This window comes from Pseudophryne corroboree, chromosome 9, assembly GCF_028390025.1.
Source record: "Pseudophryne corroboree isolate aPseCor3 chromosome 9, aPseCor3.hap2, whole genome shotgun sequence".
In the NCBI taxonomy this organism is placed as follows: domain Eukaryota; kingdom Metazoa; phylum Chordata; class Amphibia; order Anura; family Myobatrachidae; genus Pseudophryne; species Pseudophryne corroboree.
This window is the reverse complement of record NC_086452.1, coordinates 384,179,291-384,202,305: the sequence shown is the minus strand read 5'-3', so window position 1 is coordinate 384,202,305 and position 23,015 is coordinate 384,179,291. Positions and strand designations below refer to the sequence as shown.

Sequence of the window (23,015 nt, the reverse complement as noted above, 5' to 3'; positions counted from 1 at the left end):
TGGAAGTATTGCCGTATAAAGGGGAGGAGTTATTTGGGGTCGGTCTATTGGACCTGGTGGCCACGGCAACGGCTGGGAAATCCACCTTTTTACCCCAGGTCACCTCTCAGCAGAAAAAGACGCCGTCTTTTCAGGCTCAGTCCTTTCGTCCCCATAAGGGCAAGCGGGCAAAAGGCCACTCGTATCTGCCCCGGGGCAGAGGAAGGGGAAAAAGACTGCAGCAGACAGCCTCTTCCCAGGAACAGAAGCCCTCCCCCGCTTCTGCCAAGTCCTCAGCATGACGCTGGGGCCTTACAAGCGGACTCAGGCACGGTGGGGGCCCGTCTCAAGAATTTCAGCGCGCAGTGGGCTCACTCGCAAGTGGACCCCTGGATCCTGCAGGTAGTATCTCAGGGGTACAAATTGGAATTCGAGACGTCTCCCCCTCGCCGGTTCCTGAAGTCTGCTTTACCAACGTCTCCCCCCGACAGGGAGGCGGTATTGGAAGCCATTCACAAGCTGTATTCCCAGCAGGTGATAATCAAGGTACCCCTCCTACAACAGGGAAAGGGGTATTATTCCACGCTGTTTGTGGTACCGAAGCCGGACGGCTCGGTGAGACCTATTTTAAATCGGAAATCCTTGAACACTTACATACAAAGGTTCAAATTCAAGATGGAGTCACTCAGAGCAGTGATAGCGAACCTGGAAGAAGGGGACTATATGGTGTCTCTGGACATCAAGGATGCTTACCTCCATGTCCCAATTTGCCCTTCTCACCAAGGGTACCTCAGGTTTGTGGTACAGAACTGTCACTATCAGTTTCAGACGCTGCCGTTTGGATTGTCCACGGCACCCCGGGTCTTTACCAAGGTAATGGCCGAAATGATGATTCTTCTTCTTCGAAGAAAAGACGTCTTAATTATCCCTTACTTGGACGATCTCCTGATAAGGGCAAGGTCCAGAGAACAGTTAGAGGTCGGAGTAGCACTATCTCAAGTAGTACTACGACCGCACGGATGGATTCTAAATATTCCAAAATCGCAGCTGATTCCGACGACACGTCTGCTGTTCCTAGGGATGATTCTGGACACAGTACAGAAAAAGGTGTTTCTCCCGGAGGAGAAAGCCAGGGAGTTATCCGACCTAGTCAGGAACCTCCTAAAACCAGGCCAAGTGTCAGTGCATCAATGCACAAGGGTCCTGGGAAAAATGGTGGCTTCTTACGAAGCGATTCCATTCGGCAGATTCCACGCAAGAACTTTTCAGTGGGATCTGCTGGACAAATGGTCCGGATCGCATCTTCAAATGCATCAGCGGATAACCCTGTCTCCAAGGACAAGGGTGTCTCTCCTGTGGTGGTTGCAGAGTGCTCATCTTCTAGAGGGCCGCAGATTCGGCATTCAGGACTGGGTCCTGGTGACCACGGATGCCAGCCTGAGAGGCTGGGGAGCAGTCACACAGGGAAGAAATTTCCAGGGCTTGTGGTCAAGCATGGAAACGTCACTTCACATAAATATCCTGGAACTAAGGGCCATTTACAATGCCCTAAGTCAGGCAAGGCCTCTGCTTCAGGGTCAGCCGGTGCTGATCCAGTCGGACAACATCACGGCAGTCGCCCACGTAAACAGACAGGGCGGCACAAGAAGCAGGAGGGCAATGACGGAAGTTGCAAGGATTCTTCGCTGGGCGGAAAATCATGTGATAGCACTGTCAGCAGTGTTCATTCCGGGAGTGGACAACTGGGAAGCAGACTTCCTCAGCAGACACGATCTCCACCCGGGGGAGTGGGGACTTCACCCAGAAGTCTTCCACATGATTGTGAACCGTTGGGAAAAACCAAAGGTGGACATGATGGCGTCCCGCCTCAACAAAAAACTGGACAGATATTGCGCCAGGTCAAGGGACCCTCAGGCAATAGCTGTGGACGCTCTGGTAACACCGTGGGTGTACCAGTCAGTGTATGTGTTCCCTCCTCTGCCTCTCATACCCAAGGTACTGAGAATCATAAGAAGGAGAGGAGTAAGGACTATACTCGTGGCTCCGGATTGGCCAAGAAGGACTTGGTACCCGGAACTTCAAGAGATGCTCACGGAAGACCCGTGGCCTCTACCTCTAAGAAAGGACCTGCTCCAGCAGGGACCATGTCTGTTCCAAGACTTACCGCGGCTGCGTTTGACGGCATGGCGGTTGAACGCCGGATCCTGAAGGAAAAAGGCATTCCGGATGAAGTCATCCCTACCCTGATCAAAGCCAGGAAGGATGTAACTGTGCAACATTATCACCGTATTTGGCGTAAATATGTTGCGTGGTGTGAGGCCAGGAAGGCCCCTACAGAGGAATTTCAATTGGGTCGTTTCCTGCATTTCCTGCAAACAGGACTGTCTATGGGCCTAAAATTAGGGTCCATTAAGGTTCAAATTTCGGCCCTGTCAATATTCTTCCAAAAAGAACTAGCTTCAGTTCCTGAAGTTCAGACGTTTGTCAAGGGGGGGTACTGCATATACAGCCTCCTTTTGTGCCTCCAGTGGCACCTTGGGATCTCAATGTAGTTTTGGGGTTCCTAAAATCACATTGGTTTGAACCACTCACCACTGTGGACTTAAAATATCTCACATGGAAAGTGGTAATGCTGTTAGCCCTGGCCTCAGCCAGGCGTGTCTCAGAATTGGCGGCTTTATCCTATAAAGCCCTTACCTAATTTTTCATACGGACAGGGCAGAATTGAGGACTCGTCCTCAATTTCTCCCTAAGGTGGTTTCAGCATTTCACTTAAACCAGCCTATTGTGGTGCCTGCGGCTACTAGGGACTTGGAGGATTCCAAGTTGCTGGACGTAGTCAGGGCCCTGAAAATATATGTTTCCAGGACGGCTGGAGTCAGAAAATCTGACTCGCTGTTTATCCTGTATGCACCCAACAAGCTGGGTGCTCCTGCTTCTAAGCAGACTATTGCTCGTTGGATTTGTAGTACAATTCAGCTTGCACATTCTGTGGCAGGCCTGCCACAGCCAAAATCTGTAAAAGCCCATTCCACACGGAAAGTGGGCTCATCTTGGGCGGCTGCCCGAGGGGTCTCGGCTTTACAACTTTGCCGAGCGGCTACTTGGTCAGGGGCAAACACGTTTGCTAAATTCTACAAATTTGATACCCTGGCTGAGGAGGACCTGGAGTTCTCTCATTCGGTGCTGCAGAGTCATCCGCACTCTCCCGCCCGTTTGGGAGCTTTGGTATAATCCCCATGGTCCTTTCGGAGTCCCCAGCATCCACTAGGACGTCAGAGAAAATAAGAATTTACTTACCGATAATTCTATTTCTCATAGTCTGTAGTGGATGCTGGGCGCCCATCCCAAGTGCGGATTGTCTGCAATACTTGTACATAGTTATTGTTACAAAAAATCGGGTTATTATTGTTGTGAGCCATCTTTTCAGAGGCTCCTCTGTTATCATGCTGTTAACTGGGTTCAGATCACAAGTTGTACGGTGTGATTGGTGTGGCTGGTATGAGTCTTACCCGGGATTCAAAATCCTTCCTTATTGTGTACGCTCGTCCGGGCACAGTATCCTAACTGAGGCTTGGAGGAGGGTCATAGGGGGAGGAGCCAGTGCACACCAGGTAGTCTTAAAGCTTTTACTTTTGTGCCCAGTCTCATGCGGAGCCGCTATTCCCCATGGTCCTTTCGGAGTCCCCAGCATCCACTACGGACTATGAGAAATAGAATTATCGGTAAGTAAATTCTTATTTTTTTGCATTTATGCCAAGACATTGCACCCTTGGTGTTTTTGGAAAAACGTGTGCTACTCATGCAAGCTCTCTTATATATAAATATCCGGCAGCTCCTGTGTGAGTAGAGACTCCCCTATGATCCTTCCCTGGTGTCCGTCATTTTGACAACCTGATCGTTTTGGCCAATTGCAGTTGTTTATTGTTGTCATACATACAGTCTAAAGCTATAAGATCATACTGTGGAGTATATTGAGATGGGTTTGTGTAATTTTATAATAACTTTTGTGTGTGCAACACCCATCTCCAATTTACTTGTAATGAACCAAGAGGAGGGGCTTCTTGCTGTCAGCTGTGATCCCTGCGGTCTGATGTTCCGCTCTTTTGCAGAAAGACCTACTATAATCAGTCTGGCTTCTTAGCCTGTTGATGGTAGAATAATACCAGCATCTAGATGGAAAGAAATATGATGTGCCCCTGCATATTAAGCATGGTATCACTGGTGATAAAAAATAAAAAAAAAGAATATAAAAGATTTTGATACAAATATATGTTTAATTATGGCTATAGGAGCCACAGTACTTGATAATTATGGCAATTAACTGTTCATTAAATTATTTTTGCAGATAATTACAGTATATAGATCTATGGCTGGATAATATTCTGCATTTCTTCTAATGTCTTAGAAGAAATTTTGCTGCAACATAGCACCCAGAGACTGACTAAAGCTGTTGTTTGGTTTCTGTAAGATACTTCTGCTGGTGTTTGGTTGCATTTGTATACAGCTGTAGTGTTAATTCTAGCACCTTGCACCTGTCACAATCTGTGCAGTTGCTCTTTCTTGCCTGTGGTGCCACACTCTGCTATGGAGCTTCCAGCACACTCTGGTCTGTATCTTGGCACTGAGATACAGTAAGAGAAAAACATATAGCTATCCCTAATGCACACTTAGTGAGAAATAACACTACATAATAATCCGATAATACAGAGATCTTAGTTGCGTATATCTGCAGATATAGGGTTAAGCCCCCAGGCCGAACGGCCTGGGGGCTTAACCTGGGGGTCCCTAATACTAGGTGTGGGTCCGGGCTGCAAGACCCCATCATGTCGGCACAGGTCGGCTACCCCAGGGCAGCACACAGGTGAAAATTAGTAAGGGTTAATAAGAAGCACATAAGTGCTATGTAAGTGAGGTGTGATTAAAATAATACAAAAATATATACAATGTGACAGGGAAAAACATAAGCGTTAATAAAGTGTTAGGGTGTGCCAACCTGAAGCAGCCTAGCCATACCAACACAGGGAAAAACGCACCCTAAACCCACCCCATAAATAATGACAAATATGTCTGGGTCTAATAGCCCAGTGTAAGGCCACATGATAATGGCTCCTACAGCATCTGAGAGCCAGCTTACCTGGAGACACCCCTAACTTTTCCAGTGGCACTCTGGAGTCAGCAATCTCTCCTAATGCTGACCCATCCATGCCTCTCTGAAATACAATGTACATTTAGTGGTAAGCTGCTCAATCAGATTGTGATGTCACTCAGGTGTTACGTAAATGTGCACTGAAATACAGCCCAGAGTGTTCTAGAAGCACCAGAGCAGAGAGTGACACCCCAGGCAGGAAAGAGGAACCGCACAGGTTGGGACAGGTGCAGGGTGGTAGAATTAACGATAAGTTGTGTTACTGTGTTTGTTTGTAAAATGTAAGGAGGATAAGGACACACTGGGGGGAATTCAGTTGTTTTTGACCGTGTGTGTGTGTGTGTGTGTGTGTGTGTATAATGGGCGCCCAATGGGCAATATTCAGTTCTGCAGAGGAGCGTGAGGCCCAATTATTATTGCGCTTGTTGCACCCAAATGTACCGGTTTTGCACGCGTAAAGCATCTAAACTTACGCAAAGTATTGGGCACACTGCCGAAACTAGCATTTTATCCGCCCAAAAGCCTGATTTTGGGCAGACTTCTGCTCTCCACCACAGGAGGGTGCAAGCAGAATTAAAGGACACTGCAAAACTTGTGCCCATCTGCACAAACAATTGAATAGCTCCTGTCACTTTAGACAGGTTCTGTGGGCACCCAGAAACAATTGAATTTCCCCCACTGCGTACTTGAGACAAAGCCATGTTTACACACTTTTAGCTCTTTTTGGAGAATGCCGTACAAATACATTTGTATAGAACACTGGGGTATCTTCCTATTGTTAAGTAGACTAGCCCACCACTGTTCCCAAATACACAAGCCCTTCTAGTTGCCTGATTTCCAATTCTTCCTTTGAGAGAGTGTAAATGTGCATATATAGGGTTGTTCAGATATTCTCATTATGGCTGTCTTGTGTGCCTTTGTAAATCAAGTTGCTTTATTTCATTGTTGCCTTTTTTTTTTTTAAGTGCCTGGTTTATGTTCTGCCACATAACGCAATCTTCTTGCTCATACACCTAGCTGTTAAAATCTAAAAGCCTTTAAATGCAAATGTATTCTTCAAGGTCACATTGGTTGAGAAAGACATGAATATTCATGGCTGCTAATGGCATATGTCCTGGACTTAATGGCGGCCTGTCCTCTCTGTGACGCAGCTGGTAGGGAATTCCGCTACTTCTAGTGATGCATTTGTTTATTCTGGCAATAACAGAGAGATACTGTATATATAGCTTGTCACGTAGGGTCACAGCACCTTTGTGTTATCGTTCTGTGGGCATAATTCATATTTGTCCGCACATGCCTGCCCAGCTGGGAAGTTTCAGACTACGGTAACTGCTAAACATCCCAAGTGAAGAAGCCACCCAGAAAAGGACATAGACGCTCACCGGTGCTATCACAGCGTGCTCCGTAACTGCATACACCTACGTAGCCCCAATACAATAATGATCAACATCGATTCCTCGAGTGTCTACGGTCACGCAGATCTGCCGCGGCAGTAGCAACGCTACTTTCTCTGGATGCTGGGGACTCCGTAAGGACCATGGGGAATAGCGGCTCCACAGGAGACTGGGCACAACTAAGAAAGATTTAGGACTACCTGGTGTGCACTGGCTCCTCCCTCTATGCCCCTCCTCCAGTTAGAATTTTGTGCCCGGCCGAGCTGGTTGCACACTAGGGGCTCTCCTGAGCTCTTAAAAAAGAAAGTATATTTAGGTTTTTTATTTTCAGTGAGATCTGCTGGCAACAGACTCACTGCTACGAGGGACTGAGGGGAGAAGAAGCGAACCTACCTGCTTGCAGCTAGCTTGGGCTTCTTAGGCTACTGGACACCATTAGCTCCAGAGGGATCGAACACAGGCCCAGCCTCGGTCGTCCGGTCCCGGAGCCGCGCCGCCGTCCCCCTTGCAGAGCCAGAAGCAAGAAGAACGTCCAGGAAATCGGCGGCTGAAGACTCCGGTCTTCATTAAGGTAGCGCACAGCACTGCAGCTGTGCGCCATTGCTCCCCATGCACACCACACACTCCGGTCACTGATGGGTGCAGGGCGCTGGGGGGGGGGGCGCCCTGGGCTGCAATAAGAGTACCTTAGCTTGGCAAAAAAACACATAATATAGTCAGTAAGACTATATATGTGTAAAATCCCCTGCCAAAAATATCCTGAAAAAAGCGGGAGAAGTCCGCCGAGAAGGGGGCGGGGCTATCTCCCTCAGCACACTGGCGCCATTTCCTCTCACAGCTCCGCTGGAAGGACGCTCCCAAGGCTTTCCCCTGCAGTTTCCAGGCTCAATAGGGTAAAAAAGAGAGGGGGGGCACTAAATTTAGGGGCAAACTGTGTATTATAGCAGCTATAGGGGAAAAATCACTGTGTGTAGTGTGTATCCCTGCATTATATAGCGCTCTGGTGTGTGCTGGCATACTCTCTCTCTGTCTCCCCAAAGGACTTTGTGGGGTCCTGTCCTCAGTCAGAGCATTCCCTGTGTGTGTGCGGTGTGTCGGTACGGCTGTGTCGACATGTTTGAGGCTTATGTGGAGGCGGAGCAGGTGCCGATAAATGTGATGTCACCCCCTGCGGGGTCGACACCTGAATGGATGGACATGTGGAAGGAATTACGCGACAGTGTCAACTCCTTACATAAAAGGTTTGACGACATAGCAGATGTGGGACAGCCGGCTTCTCAGCCCGTGCCTGCCCAGGCGTCTCAAAAGCCATCAAGGGCTCTAAAACGCCCACTACCTCAGATGGCAGACACAGATGTCGACACGGATACTGACTCCAGTGTCGACGACGATGAGACTAGTGTACATTCCTATAGAGCCACTTGTTATATGATTACGGCAATGAAAAATGTGTTGCACATTTCTGATATTACCCCAGGTACCACAAAAAAGGGTATTATGTTTGGGGAGAAAAAGCTATGAGTGGTTTTCCCCCCATCTGATGAATTAAATGAAGTGTGTGAAGAAGCGTGGGCTTCCCCCGATAAGAAACTGGTAATTTCTAAAAAGTTACTAATGGCGTACCCTTTCCCGCCAGAGGACAGGTCACGTTGGGAGACATCCCCTAGGGTGGATAAAGCGCTCACACGTCTGTCAAAAAAGGTGGCACTACCGTCTCCGGACACGGCCGCCCTAAAGGAGCCTGCGGATAGAAAGCAGGAGGCTATCCTGAAGTCTGTATATACACACTCAGGAATTATACTGAGACCGGCTATTGCTTCAGCATGGATGTGCAGTGCTGCAGCTGCGTGGTCAGATTCCCTGTCGGAAAACATTGATACCCTAGACAGGGACACTATATTGCTAACCGTAGAGCATATTAAAGACGCTGTCTTATACATGAGAGATGCACAGAGGGATATTTGCCGGCTGGCATCTAAAATAAACGCAATGTCCATTTCTGCCAGGAGAGGATTGTGGACTCGGCAGTGGACAGGAGATACAGATTCTAAAAGGCACATGGAAGTTTTGCCTTACAAGGGTGAGGAGTTGTTTGGGGATGGTCTCTCGGACCTCGTTTCCACAGCGACAGCTGGGAAGTCAGCATTTTTACCCCATGTTCCCTCACAGCCAAAGAAAGCACCGTATTATCAGGTACAGTCCTTTCGGCCCCAGAAATGCAAGCTGGTTAGAGGCGCGTCCTTTCTGCCCAGAGGAAGAGGTAGAGGGAAAAAGCTGCAACATACAGCCAGTTCCCAGGAACAAAAGTCCTCCACCGCTTCCTCTAAGTCCACCGCATGACGCTGGGGCTCCACAGGCGGAGCCAGGTACGGGGGGGGCCCGTCTCAAGAACTTCAGCGACCAGTGGGCTCGCTCACGGGTGGATCCCTGGATTCTACAAGTAGTATCTCAGGGGTACAAGCTGGAATTCGAGACGTCTCCCCCTCGCCGTTTCCTCAAATCTGCCTTGCCGACAGCTCCCCCGGACAGGGAGGCAGTGCTGGAGGTGATTCACAAGCTGTGTTCTCAGCAGGTGATAATCAAGGTACCCCTCCTTCAACAAGGACGGGGTTACTATTCCACAATGTTTGTGGTACCGAAACCGGACGGTTCGGTGAGACCCATTTTAAATTTAAAATCCTTGAACACTTATATAAGAAGGTTCAAGTTCAAGATGGAATCGCTCAGGGCGGTGATTGCAAGCCTGGACGAGGGGGATTACATGGTATCACTGGACATCAAGGATGCTTACCTGCATGTCCCCATTTACCCTCCTCACCAGGAGTACCTCAGATTTGTCATTACCAATTCCAGACGTTGCCGTTTGGTCTGTCCACGGCACCGAGGGTATTTACCAAGGTAATGGCCGAAATGATGATACTCCTTCGGAAAAAGGGAGTTTTAATTATCCCGTACTTGGACGATCTCCTTATAAAGGCGAGGTCCAGGGAACAGTTGTTGATCGGAGTAGCACTAGCTCGGGAAGTGCTACAACAGCACGGCTGGATCCTGAATATTCCAACGTCGCAGCTGGTTCCTACAACGCGTCTACTGTTCCTGGGGATGGTTCTGGACACAGAACAGAAAAAAGTGTTTCTCCCGGAGGAGAAGGCCAAGGAGTTGTCATCTCTAGTCAGAGACCTCCTAAAACCAAAACAGGTGTCGGTGCACCACTGCACGCGAGTCCTGGGAAAGATGGTGGCTTCTTACGAAGCAATTCCATTCGGAAGGTTCCATGCAAGGATCTTTCAGTGGGATCTGTTGGACAAGTGGTCCGGATTGCATCTTCAGATGCATCGGCTGATAACCCTGTCTCCAAGGGCCAGGGTGTCGCTGCTGTGGTGGCTGCAGAGTGCTAATTTTCTAGAGGGCCGCAGATTCGGCATACAGGACTGGGTCCTGGTGACCACGGATGCCAGCCTACGAGGTTGGGGGGCAGTCACACAGGGAAGAAACTTCCAGGGACAATGGTCGAGTCAGGAGACTTCCCTACACATAAATATTCTGGAACTAAGGGCCATTTACAATGCCCTAAGTCAGGCAAGACCCCTGCTTCAACACCAGCCGGTGCTGATCCAGTCAGACAACATCACGGCGGTCGCCCATGTAAACCGACAGGGCGGCACAAGAAGCAGGATGGCGATGGCAGAAGCCACAAGGATTCTCCGATGGGCGGAAAATCATGTGTTAGCACTGTCAGCAGTGTTCATTCCCGGAGTGGACAACTGGGAAGCAGACTTTCTCAGCAGACACGACCTCCACACGGGAGAGTGGGGACTTCATCCAGAAGTCTTCCAAATGGTTGTACACCGGTGGGAAAGGCCACAGGTGGACATGATGGCGTCCCGCCTCAACAAAAAGATATTGCGCCAGGTCAAGGGACCCTCGGGCGATAGCTGTGGACGCTTTAGTGACACCGTGGGTGTACCAGTCGGTTTATGTGTTCCCTCCTCTTCCTCTCATACCCAAGGTACTGAGGATAATAAGAAGGAGAAGAGTAAGAACTATAATCATTGTTCCGGATTGGCCAAGAAGAGCTTGGTACCCAGAACTTCAAGAAATGATATCAGAGGAACCATGGCCTCTGCCGCTCAGACAGGACCTGCTGCAGCAGGGACCCTATCTGTTCCAAGACTTACCGCGACTGCGTTTGACGGCATGGCGGTTGAACGCCGGATCCTGAAGGAAAAGGGCATTCCGGAGGAAGTCATCCCTACGCTGATTAAAGCTAGGAAGGAGGTGACCGCAAACCATTATCACCGCATATGGCGAAAATATGTTGCGTGGTGTGAGGCCAGAAGGGCCCCAACGGAGGAATTTCAGCTGGGTCGATTTCTGCACTTCCTACAGTCAGGGGTGACTATGGGCTTCAAATTAGGTTCCATTAAGGTCCAGATTTCGGCTCTGTCGATTTTCTTCCAAAAAGAACTGGCTTCACTGCCTGAAGTTCAGACGTTTGTTAAAGGAGTGCTGCATATTCAGCCCCCTTTTGTGCCTCCAGTGGCACCTTGGGATCTCAACGTGGTGTTGGATTTCCTTAAGTCACATTGGTTTGAGCCACTTAAAACCGTGGAACTAAAATATCTCACGTGGAAAGTGGTCATGCTGTTGGCCTTGGCTTCGGCCAGGCGTGTGTCAGAATTGGCGGCTTTGTCATGTAAAAGCCCTTATCTGATTTTCCATATGGATAGGGCGGAATTGAGGACTCGTCCCCAATTTCTTCCTAAGGTGGTATCAGCTTTTCATTTGAACCAACCTATTGTGGTGCCTGCGGCTACTAAGGACTTGGAGGATTCCAAGTTGCTGGACGTAGTCAGGGCCCTGAAAATCGTATGTTTCCAGGACGGCTGGAGTCAGGAAAACTGACTCGCTATTTATCCTATATGCGCCCAACAAGCTGGGTGCTCCTGCTTCAAAGCAGTCTATTGCTCGCTGGATCTGTAGTACGATTCAACTTGCACATTCTGCGTCTGGACTGCCGCATCCTAAATCTGAAAAAGCCCATTCCACGAGGAAAGTGGGCTCTTCTTGGGCGGCTGCCCGAGGGGTCTCGGCTTTACAACTTTGCCGAGCTGCTACTTGGTCGGGTTCAAACACATTTGCTAAATTCTACAAGTTTGATACCCTGGCTGAGGAGGACCTTGAGTTTGCTCATTCGGTGCTGCAGAATCATCCGCACTCTCCCGCCCGTTTGGGAGCTTTGGTATAATCCCCATGGTCCTTACGGAGTCCCCAGCATCCACTAGGACGTCAGAGAAAATAAGAATTTACTCACCGGTAATTCTATTTCTCGTAGTCCGTAGTGGATGCTGGGCGCCCATCCCAAGTGCGGATTGTCTGCAATACTTGTATATAGTTATTGCCTAACTAAAGGGTTATTGTTTGGAGCCATCTGTTTGAGAGGCTCAGTTGTTATTCATATTGTTCACTGGGTATAGTATCACGAGTTGTACGGTGTGATTGGTGTGGCTGGTATGAGTCTTACCCGGGATTCCGAATCCTTTCCTTATTGTGTCAGCTCTTCCGGGCACAGTTTCCTAACTGAGGTCTGGAGGAGGGGCATAGAGGGAGGAGCCAGTGCACACCAGGTAGTCCTAAATCTTTCTTAGTTGTGCCCAGTCTCCTGCGGAGCCGCTATTCCCCATGGTCCTTACGGAGTCCCCAGCATCCACTACGGACTACGAGAAATAGAATTACCGGTGAGTAAATTCTTATTTTCTCTACGTACATGATCGCAGCTGAAGGCCGATACACATCCAAAGGCCTAATTCAGATCTGCAAATTACACTGTCCCGCAATCAGATAGTCGCCGCCCAGGGGGAGTGAAAATTTGCCCCGTGCAAGTGTGCGATTGCATGTGTACGCTGTGCGAAAATACCCCTCAGTCAGCGGACAGCTGCAAATCCGAATGTTTTTTTTCCATTCTGTGCAGTGTGTGCGTAGCTTAATACTTACTCCTCAAGTGCGAAGGCCGGAGCTGACGTCACACTGTTTGGAGTCCTTTCTGAAAAACTGACCCATTCTTCTTAGCGTATGTGATAAAAACAAAGATGATATCCTACAAGACATTATTAACAAAGTTAATAACTTTGGTATTAAGCGGAGTACTAAAGATTATTTGGCTAGGCTGAAACCAGTTTCTGTAGCCCTGGATCATGCACAAAGACACAACTGCACAATCATTGATGTCATACAAGTGTGAAAGAAGCTGTTAAATGATCTTGAAGAGATTGGACACCACGTAATTGTAATAAAGGGTATCCGGTCTCTAGGTCGACGGGGTCTCTAGGTCGGCAAGTCAAAAGGTCGACATGAGCTTTTCACAATTTTTTTTTTTTCACACTCAACGATCCACGCGGACGATTAGGAATAGTAGTAACCTCTGCCGAGCGCAGCGAGGCACCTTGCCCGAAGCATGGCGAGCGAAGACAGTGCATTAATTGGGTTTCCCGGTCACTGTACAGAGAAAACAACACTTTAAAAAAAACAACAACAACAACCTCATGTCGACTTTTTGACCTGTCGACCTAGAAATCCTGTTGACCTAGTTACTGTCGACCAATAGTGGTTGACCTAGACACTGTCGACGCTCCATACCACACCCGTAATAAAGATGGCAAAGGCAAAAGCTAAAATTGCACTCGCAGATGCCCACTTCCTGGCTAATCTACTTGATCCTAGGTACAGGGTAAGAAAGCTCAGTCCTGCTGAAATTGAGACTGCTATAGAGTTTGCTCATGTCTATAATCGTCAAATTATGCCGGTCATCGTCCACTTTCGTGCATCCATGAAACCATTTGCACCATTGTTTGAAATGGACACTTTACGGCAAGTATCTCCTCTAGCCTGGTGGATGTCCTACGCGGGTGGTATTCAGTATGCCGGCTGTTGGGATCCCGGCGCTCATTATACCAACAACTATTCTCCCTCTTGGGGCTCCACAACCCCCCTGGAGTCTTGCCCGCAAGGGGCTCATTTGCGCTCGCTCAGCTGTCGGTATGCCGGCGGTCGGGATCCCGGCGCTGGTATAATGGCCGCCGAGATCCTGGCCGCCGGCATACCATACTACACCCGTCCTACGCAGCTCAACTTCAGTTAGACGCTTCTGTAGTAAATCTTCACCGCAGTTTCATCAAATGCAGGAATTGAAAGAATTTTTTCAACGTACAGTTTTTTGTACAATCCAAAACAAGCAACAGATTGGGAAATGAAAAAGCAGCTAAGGTGGTTGCATGCTACAGAGCCTTTTCTGTTGAGGACAAACCTGAGGATGTGGACAAAGACCTGTAGATGTTGGACTCAGACTCCAAACAACTGAGTGAAAATCAGAGCCTTATTGTACTTCTTGATGCAACTGTTTCGTGGGGACATGGTCATTAGGTCGACCACACTTAGGTCGACAGTCATTAGGTCGACCACTATTGGTCAACATGGTCATTATGTCAACCTGAACAAGGTCGACATGAGTTTTTCATAATTTTTTTGTATTTTTCCATTTTTTTTTTTACTTTCATACTTTACGATCCACATGGACTACAATTGGGAATAGTAACCTGCGGTGGGTGGGGGAAGGGGGTTCCGGAGGCACTGCGGGTGGTGGATGGGTGGGTGCAGGGGTGCCTGACCGGGATCGGAATTGACGTCAGACACCCTCCCTGCAAATGCTTGATTCCGCCTGCGTTTTCCCGGACACTCCCTGAAAACTGTCAGTTGTCACCCACAAACGCCCTCTTCCTGTCAGTCTCATTGCGATAGTCCGTACGAACGCTTTTTTCACACCATTCCGTCACTATGCACCGTTGCCCAGTGCAGTAATCCGTCGCGCCTGCACATTGCAGTGGATACGCATGCGCAGTTCGGACCTGATCACAGGCTGTGAGAAAAAACAGCCTAGCGATCAGGTATAAATTACTCCCTATATTATAACACACGCAGGTCCCTGTCCCCCTTTTCTTCACTCTCTCTGCTCTTTGAAGCCCATTTAGTCTTTATACTTTATTCTTCCTTTATTTTCTCTATATCTCACTCGCATGTTTTCATTTCTTGTGCCTTACATTAGTGACTTCCTGTCTAATCTCTCACATAGACTCTTATACCCCTTTCACATCGCACTGAAAACCCGGTACCGACACGGCATATTGCCGTGTCGAAACGGGTCCGTGTGCGATGTGAAAGGTCCAATTGTGAATTAGCGGGTCGCCTGACCCGGTAATTCAACCCGGTAAAAAAGAAGGGTTCTTACCGGGTTGATTACCGGGTCAGGCGCAGTGTGAATGGGAGCCGTTCCGATGCGAATCGGCTCCCATTCACAGCATAGGCAGAGGCGGCGCAGGAGATGAGCTCATCTCCCGGCGCCGCCTCCACCCCCGCCCCTGCTGCTGCTGCTCCCTCCGCTGCTATGGCAACCGACCCGGTATATTGCCGGGTCGGAAAGCCAGCAGAGGAGCGCAAATGCCGGATCCCACCCGGTAAGTACACGTTTGTCTTACCGGGTAGGATCCGGCATTTGCGATCTGAATGCGGTATTACTTGCCTTCTTTTCTCTTTCTATCACCTTGGTATTTAAGGAGCCTAACCCTTTTTTCTCACTCCACTCTTTCTCATTCCTAACCCGCATTCCTCTCTTTTCTTTCACTTGACTCATCCCTTGCTGTAATGCATGTTTTACCTTTTGTCTGCTGCAACTGTACTGTACCTCTCCTCTTCCGGCCTCTGTAGGCTGCTCACATCTCATGCAGGCCTGTAGCAGTGCCGAGTGCTGAACCCGCCCCCTGCATGAAGACATGCAGGGGCAGGGCTTGTAGTAGTAGGAAGTGCTGCACGGACTGCAGCATCACTGACAGTGGCTATGCAGGGGCCGTTACCAAGGCTACACGCCGGAGCTCCGATTGCTGCAGGCAGCCAGGAGGAGGGGTGAGTTAGCCCACTAAGGGGACAATATGACCAGCCAAGCAGGAAGTGGTTCGGCGTCTCAGCGTCCCAATCAGCCCATGCCCATCTCCTATATATTTGCCCAGAGCTGTGACTCCACCCAGAGTTGTGACTCCGCCCAGCATTAGACACACAGGCACAGAGTCACAGATCTGGGCTATTATATAGGAGATTCTTTCTGTTTTCATGCATTTTGAGAGACAAAAATATATGGTTGTAAAAAATATTATTTTGTTAGGTGCCAGACAGTATATCTTGGCAATTTTCTGAGCTCTCTCCCAAGTTAATTGGAAACTAGAAACAGACGTGTCTTCCATGATTTATTTATATATATATTTTTTATCACTTTTACTTTTTTTTTTTAAATTATTATTATTATTATTAATAATAATAATAATAATAATAATAATATTATTATTATTTTATTTTTATTTATTTTTACCACATTTTCCATAAACAAGAAAACATGCATTACACACAGTCTGGACCAAGGTTGTCTCTACAGGCAGAGTTATATTTTGTTTTATTACGCCACAAAAAAATACTTAAATAATGTCTCTCTAGAGTTTGTACAGTATGTTCGCTCTGTGTTTACAGGTATTTCCTCCCACATTTCAAAAAATACAGCAGTAGGTGGTATCTCAGGACAAAATGATGCCAATGTTTGTATATGTGGGGGGTATTGTCGGCCAGATGTGAATACATTTCAACCATCTCTGCAAAGTACTGTGTAGAATATGGTGGTGCTATATAACAGAATTGTAATAATCCTAATTTATATTTGCTATAATTCTCCATCTCCCGCCTTTTGTAGTTTATTCCCTACCCTTGCACCATACCATGCTCCACCTAAATTTTCTGTCCACCAGTCTCCCCCCCCCCCCCCCCCCCCAATAATACAGTAATCGTAGTGCCAATAGGATATGATAGGTTGCTATTTCGCACCCTCGAGATTTCTTTTACAGCACCAGAAGCAAATAAAATTAGATTTATCGAATGTGCAAAGTAACCGTATGCTAGAAGTGTACAGTAATGGGCCCTACACATTAGGCGAGAACACTGAATGATGTGAATGTTCTCGTTCATATCTTTCATTGTGTAGGCAGCAACGATGGGCGGCCCCGCGCTCGTTCATTGTTGGTGTTGGGTCGCTTATGCATGCAGGCTAATATGGACAATCTCGTCCATATTAACATGCAGTACTATGGTGACGGGGGGTGGGGGGGTGAGTGAAGAAACTTCACTCCCCCTGTCACTTCCCCACTGCCGCCGGGCCGCCCGTCGGCCGTATCCGCCATCAGGCAGCTCGGCGGTGGATCGCCTGATGTGAAAGGAGCATAAGACTGCCATCTCTTCAGTTCTGCTGTCCTGGACCACCTATAAGCCATTTTGTATCATCAAGCCTGGAAACAAGCTGTTCGTCACTATGTTTCTATGTAATGGATCCTTTGTTTTACACAACACATATATCTTTTATATAAGACAACTCTAGAGCCCTCAAATCTGGACTTTACTTTTATGTGTTGTTGGAAAAATACATTTTAATTTGTTTTTATATTTCTTTATGGTGGTATATTTTGTTATTTCATCTTATTTTATGTTTGTACATTTAATATATATATATATATATATATATATATATATATATATATATATATATATATATATATACACAGAAATGTTGCAAAATATATTATTTATTAGGAAGGTTTTGTATATGATGAGGGTGGAGTTTGATCTTGCATGTTTTTAGTCATGTGGTCACACTATGGGTATATAAGGGAATTCCAGTGACCATACCCCATACCCCACATCTTGATAAAGGATCTGAATCTGAAACACATAAGCCCCATACACACGGGGAGCGCGATCTGTGCTGAGCGAGGGGGGCGCTCATTTCACTCAGCAGTGAAATGAGCGACCTGCATGCAGGCACAATCTAGCACCAGCGATAGCGACGTGCGGGACCGCGCATCGCTATCGCTGTGGTGCATACACACGGAGAGATTGTCAGATTGCTTAGAATTTAAGCAGTGATCTCTCCGTGTGTACCCCCCTTTAAGCAAACATTTATCAAGCCACGGAGAGTGATATTTTGCATGGTGATAAAGTATCAGCCATTCACCTCCTTTAATTTTGCAAATACAGTCTGTAATGGAATACATATGTAATCCAGGCGGACGGGATGCCGCCTGCCAGAATGCTGGCAGCAGGGCGAATGCTACAAATTCCTTCGCGCTTGCCACAGGATCTATTCCCCCACTATGGGTGCCGCGGACACCCACGAGTGGGAATAGCTCCTGTGAGCTGGTATTCCGACTGTTGGCATTGTCGGCTGTCGGGAATCCAGCGTCGGTACCCTAACTGTCGGGATCCTGACAGCCGGCAAATTGATTGCCTTCCCCTGTAACATGTCAGTTAGGAGCTGGTTGGATGGTACTTTTATCACCATGCAATTTATCACTCTCCAATGCTTAATACTGTAAATCTGGGTTGGAATGTGGTGAACTGTGAACTTTTTCACTTACCTGGGCTTGGTTTCCATCAAGGGACTCCATGTTCCTCTCCCACTTCCCAGACTGTGAGTTGTCAACTCTTTTTTTTTTTCTTCTGCCAATTGACTTAAGTGTCACTGTTTTGCGATTTTTTTTTTTTTAATTTTTTTTGTATTTTACCTTTTATATTTATTCTATGGTATATGTAAGTATTTCTGTCTTTTTTTGTAATGCACTAATAGTGTACTGTTATGTATATTTTTGAGGGTCTGTATTTGTTATGCTAGCCATACATCGGGACGATATCGTTCCAACCAGCCAACTAGTTGGGCAATGTGTGGGAGCAAACGATTATCAGCCGTTTGCTCCCACACGCCGAAAAATGCCCCAAAACGGTTGGTCCAACTTGTTGGGAAAATCAAACCTGTTTGATTTTTCCCAACTGATCGTTCAGGTGTAAGGGGAACATTCCCTCCAACTGAACGATTTGTAGGTGGACCCTGGCCAGCAATATCCACCTACTTCTGTTAACATCACTGCTGGCTTGGCTTACTCTGCCTCCAGTGGCGGCGGCACTGTGGATCGGGATCCGGGATCAGGTTCTGGGGCAGCTGCGGCAGTCCATCACTGCTGCCAGGCTGCCCCTGTCATCTCGGTGGCAGGAAGACAACCAGGGGCAGCAGCGGCAGTGCTCCACTGCTGCCTGGCTGCCCATGTAACCCTGGAAACCGACAGCAGTGGCGGCAGAGCGGAAGGAGAACCAGTGGCAGCAGAACCTCCGTACCTGGGTGCATACCGGCAGCTGATCCTCTGCGACAAACTCTGCAGAAGTCCAGCCACCAACTCTCCGCCGCCATCCAGGTTCAGGGGCCACCTTGACCTCTCAGGCGCAGGGTACAGACTCCTCCTCCTCCTCCCTGCCTCCTTAGTGTCACTCACCTGCACTCCCTGCCGCAGGAGACAGTGGCGTGGGACAGACAGTCCATCATGGCGGGTGGAGGACCGGAGCTATTGCTGCATGTCTCAATGTCCCACCCCACCCGAACCGGCACCCATGATCACTGTCTCCGCCACAACAATCGTCCTCTCCATCCCCAACACCCGTTCACTGTGACCACCAGCACCAGAGATCACCCCCGCCATACCCAACGCCCACGATCACCATGCCCCCCCTCTAGCTGGAGGGAGTATGCGGTCTATGACCGAAACTGACAGCCACTAATACTGAGCCAGATACCTGCGCTGATGCCTGTTCCATGTGAACACCTCAGTACAGCCAAAACTGGGCACCCCCCCTTCCCCTCTATGGTCAGTGCACTCCCCTCCCTATAGCCGGGACAGTGCAGGGTTCAGGGGCCACCACCACTGCCATCTAGGTCCAGCTGTCACCTCTCTCCCACTCCAGCTGCAGGGTCCAGGGTCCCCTTCACTGCCACCATCCAAGGTCCAACCACCCGCCGCTATCCTGCTCCAGCTGCATGGTCCAGGGCCACCTTACTGCCACCATCCAGGGTCCAGCCACCTGCCGCCATCCCGCTCCAGTGGCATGGTCCAGGGGCCACTTCACCGCTGCCATCCAGGAGGTGAGTATCGGGGTTAGGGTTATGGGCCGAGGGTTAGGATTAGGCACTTGCGGGTTTAGGGTCAGTCACTGGGGGGGGGGGTTTCAGTATCCGACACCCCTCAATGGTTAGGGTAGGGGTTGGGAGAGGTGTAAAATACTTACACCCATCCGGTGTCTGGATTCTTACTGTTGGGATGCCGTGGTCTGTCATGTGACCACTAGCATTCCATACCCAACCCGATGGGACACATGTATGATGTTACGTGTACAGGGGATGAGGCAAGTGTAGTGAGAGCATTAAGGGGGTTACACACAGGGAGATTTCTCCCGAGCGATCTAGCACAGCACCCCAGCACGATGTGTGCTGAGCGAGGGGGAGGAGGGGGAGAAACGCTCACTTCACTCAGCGGTGAAGTGAGCAATCTAATTAGATTTGGCATGCATGCTAAATCTAGAGCCTGCGATAGTGATGCAGCAGTCGCCAGCACCCTACACACAGCAGCGATGTGTTCTTAATGTCTAAGCAATCTAGTCAGATTGCTTAGAAATGAAGTAAACCTCGCTACGTGTGTACCCCCCTTAATTCTCATTGAAAAAGTGCAATAGTGAATGGTATTTAGGTACAGTGAGGATACCATTCCTTAACTGCACATAACTGAAACTATTTATATTCTCAGTTGTTACAATTGTAGGTCTACTACTAAAAATGTATCCACAATGAAGTTTGAAAAGCTCAGTTTCACTGAAATAAACAGACATGTCACACGTGTGTGTGTGTGTGTGTGTGTGTGTGTGTGTGTGTGTGTGTGTGTGTGTGTGTGTGTGTTTTTTAAATATTCAGAACAGGCAGACACTGTCCGCCTACTTCTGTGACATCACTAGTTGGACAGAAGTTGGCTGGTCTATTAAAAAAGTTTGCAGGTTGGCTGATCTGATGAAAAGTTGGTTAGATGTGTGGGGCACTATTTTAGTTGGGCTGATAAATTGGAGGGTGTAGAAAAGTTGGTATGATGTATGGCTAGCATTAGGGAGATAAAGAAACCTTTCTGTGTCTGTATTTCCATCTACATGGTGTGATAGGAGGGTATCCAAAAAGTGCTGAGGATTCATGAGACTTATGAGACCTTTTGCCAGATTCCATTTCTGTCTGAAGATAAGAGACCTTTGCAAACATATTTACTTTGTATATAGAGAGTTGATTGTGTTTCTTAGGATTGAAGACTTCTACACCTTTAAGTTAAGCACAGCGCTGTTTGGCCTCCTATTTTCTCTTTTAAACAATTTGCCACCACCAGATGGGTTGACGGTAAATAAACCTGGACCTACAAGTCCTGCAGTCTCTGCCAAGATGAGGGTGAAGAGCAGTGTGCTTGTTTATTTTTATTCCATGGAAATATAATTGTGGGGGACTGAAAATACGGTTGCTGTGCTGGCAAAGCAGAGACTCTGAACAATGATCTTTCTGCTTGAGGAGTAATCAAAAAGTGGCGGCAGGTTGCTGGCTGTAGGATATCTCTCAATCTCTCCATGACTTTCAGAGATTGCAACAAAGACGTCTGTTGCTTGTGAAAGATATTCTCCTGACGGTATCCCACTCCCGAGTTGCAGACAGAGTCTCCGGCCTTCAGCACACATGTTTACACTTACTTCCAGCTCTCAGCGGGGGATTTTATTTTTGAGGGCAGGAAATAGGAGTCCCAAGCAGATGTTTGCAATCTAAATTGATCAAAAGAGGAGCTCTGTGTTCTAGAGCTAGATTTCAACATGTTTTTTTTTTCCTTTTGCACTTGTGCCTTTTTGCTAAGGGCTCCCAGCATTTTTAGATGAACATTTGGGGCACACACCTTTTAAACGTGTGTAGGCCATAAAATCTTTCCCATGCTTCCATTTAGGTTTCAAAATAAAATACAACTATTGTAGAAAAATATTCAATATGGTCTTCTATCTAAGAAATGTTGGGATAAAATGGTATTATACTGGAAAATCAGGACACAGAGATACTGCTGTGGGCCTGATGGAGACCTGATCGCAGCAGCAAAATCTTTCTCTAATGGGCAAAACCATGGGCACTGGAGGGGGGGGGGGTGGCAGATATAACCTCTGCAGAGAGAGTTAGATTTGGGTGGGTTATATTGTTTCTGTGCAGGCTAAATACTGGCTGCTTTATTTTTACACTGCAATTTAGATTTCTGTTTGAACACACCCCACCCAAATCTAAAGGCCCTACAGACTGGGCGACCCGCCGCTGAGCTGCCCGACCGCCGATACAGCAGGCTAATATGAAAGAGATTGTCTATATTAGCATGCATTGCTATGGCGCCGGGTGACAGGGGGAGTGAAGAACCTTCACTCCCCCTGTCACCCAGCACCATAGCAATGCGTGCTAATATGGACAATCTCTTCCATATTGGCCTGCATGCAGAAGTGACGGCGCACCGACAATGAACGAGCGCGGGGCCGCTCATCGTTTACCGTTGGTGCTTACACACTGCACGATATGAACGAGTTCTTGTTCATTAATGAATGAGTTCTCGTTCATGTCGTGCAGTGTTATCTGCCAGTGTGTAGGGCCCTTTACTCTATCTGCACATGTTATATCTGCCCCCCTGCAGTGCACATGGTTTTGCCCATTAGAGAACAAATATGCTGCTGCGATCAGGTCTGAATTTAGGCCCTTTATCCTTTAGTTCTGTCACTGATTATATCTCGCATCGGGTTTGGGTCTGATATGCCAGTGGTCACAATACCCACCGTGGCATTCTGATAGTGAGAATCCCGACAGGGGCAAGGTAAGTACCTTTCCCCAGTGCCCTATCTCTCCCCCCCCCAAAACCTTCCCTTCCCGCAGCCAAAACCTAAAGTAAAGTCAGTTGTGCTATAAGTAATAAATGTTACTGGTGAGTGAATTGTGTGGGGGAAGCTTATTATTAGGAGTGAATGTGCATGTCTGGGCTGGTGTTGGGGGATGGGAAGGAAACATAGCGGCTCACTGAAACGTTGCATAACGATGCCGTTTAATCTCATTATCTCATGTATGTTCTCTGCGATCGGACACGCTTGAAAACGTGCTCTGCATAAGAAAAATTAAATAATGGCTGTCCCCAGATACTTTCAGGGCTAGTCTGCCTGTAGGATTAATAGACAACGTAGACTAATTGCTCCCAAACAGCGTGCCCACTGCACGCCCAATTATTACTATTTGGAAGCATTTAAGTGAAGTCTGGGCTATTAATTGCCTGGAGAGGGGTCGGGCTAATTACACTGACCTCTTCTATACTGTCCCAGACAATCTGTTTGAATGGATCACCGTGTAACCTTTTTAATGGGGACACTGCAGTCCTTCTGTGCGGGTGTTAGCCCCTCTAAGCTAATTTGGCTTGACACTATTTAACAACAATGGGACAATTAAAGGATTAGCACTGATTGGATGAGTGTGAAAATATATCTGTAACACTGGCAACAGC

At 47.9% G+C, this 23,015-nt stretch overlaps 1 protein-coding gene and 1 long non-coding RNA gene across 5 annotated transcripts in view; one reads left to right on the top strand and one right to left on the bottom strand.

Annotated features, from left to right (window-relative positions):
• Window positions 1-23,015, top strand: part of BICD2 (BICD cargo adaptor 2) — a 183,272-nt gene that overhangs the window by 25,905 nt on the left and 134,352 nt on the right. The gene's annotated exons all lie outside the window — the stretch shown is intronic.
• On the bottom strand, window positions 3,904-15,555 carry LOC134958298 (uncharacterized). Of its 2 annotated transcripts, none has more exons than XR_010186937.1 (3): window positions 15,230-15,555; window positions 12,517-12,619; window positions 3,904-4,200 (listed from the first exon to the last, which is right to left on the bottom strand). It is a non-coding gene; the product is annotated as an uncharacterized LOC134958298 (long non-coding RNA). The 2 variants fall into 2 exon arrangements; XR_010186936.1 differs by having other exon boundaries at window positions 3,904-4,151.